The sequence below is a fragment of the Petaurus breviceps genome, unplaced genomic scaffold, assembly GCF_028583685.1.
Source record: "Petaurus breviceps papuanus isolate PSGF00001 unplaced genomic scaffold, PetGlider_PUasm1.0 689, whole genome shotgun sequence".
In the NCBI taxonomy this organism is placed as follows: Eukaryota; Metazoa; Chordata; class Mammalia; order Diprotodontia; family Petauridae; genus Petaurus; species Petaurus breviceps.
Window position 1 is genome coordinate 9,836,071 of NW_027186458.1, and position 1,251 is coordinate 9,837,321.

A 1,251-nucleotide genomic window follows, 5' to 3' on the forward strand; every position below is an offset into this window, starting at 1 on the left:
GTTATTCCCCCATCCTGGAAAGAATGAGACCAGGCAGGCCCACCATTTCCAAATGCTGCTATGACATGATGGAAAGAGGGAAACCCAGGAGTCCCTTGTTTCTAAGTGTGAGGATTTATCTCCCCCCAGGGAGCATATGGTGGGGAAACCATGAACCATCTGAATCAAGGGCAAGATACACAGAAGCAAAGGTGGGGCAGAGCAGATCAGAGGCCACACACCTGGACTTGGAGTCAGGAAGACCTGAGATCAAATCCTGCTCCGTGTGACCTTGGGAAAGTCACTTCTCTGGGCCTCGGTTTCCTCCTCTGTCAATAGGGGGTGGCTGAAGCAGGTGGCATCACAGCTCCAAATGGATGGTCCTTTCTACCCTTCCCCATGCTGGCTGCCCCTCCATTGGTCAAGGCGGGGCAGTTGGGACACTCCTTGCTCCCCGTCATCAAGTCCCGGTTCTCCCTCTTCCTCCATCACTCGCTAACCCCTCATCCTCGGACCCAATCAGAGTCCTCGTCACTGTTGGCTGCAGACCCCCAGGTCCCTCCCCTTCCTTCCTCAGCGAGCTCAATACTTCTGCCCAGTTCCTACCCTCAGACTAGGGGACTCCAGTACCCATGTTGTCTCCCCCTCAAACACTCTCATCACTTGATTCCTTAACCTACTCACCTCCCCAGGAGCCACACCTAAAGATGACCATCCCTGTGATCTCGCCACCGTCACCCACAAAGGCACCACCTGCATGTTCAAGAATCCAAAATCCCAGGGGGCGGCTAGGTGGCTCAGTGAATAGAGTACTGGCCCTAGAGTCAGGAGGACCTGAGTTCAAATCCAGCCTCAGACACTTAACACAAAAACTAGCCGTGTGACCTTGGGCAAGTCACTTAACCCCAATTGCCCTAAAAAAAAAAGAATCTGAAATCCCCGTATCCAGTCACATCTCTTGGTCTTAGCGCTGCCTCTGCCTTTCCTCAGGTAGTGCCCCTCTCCTTCCTCATCATGCCTCCAGTCCCCTGACCCCTGTTCCCTGGCCAGATCCCTCGGTGAACCAATCCAACTCCACACTCTCCTGCTCAGTCCTCTGGTCTTATTTCACTGCCTTCCTCATCATGCCTCCAGTCCCCTGACCCCCGTTCTCTCCCAGCCACTCTCTCCCCTTTTCCCTGGCCAGATCCCTCGGTGAATCAATCCAACTCCACACTCTCCTGCTCAGTCCTCTGGTCTTATTTCACTGCCTTCCTCATCATGCCTCCAGTC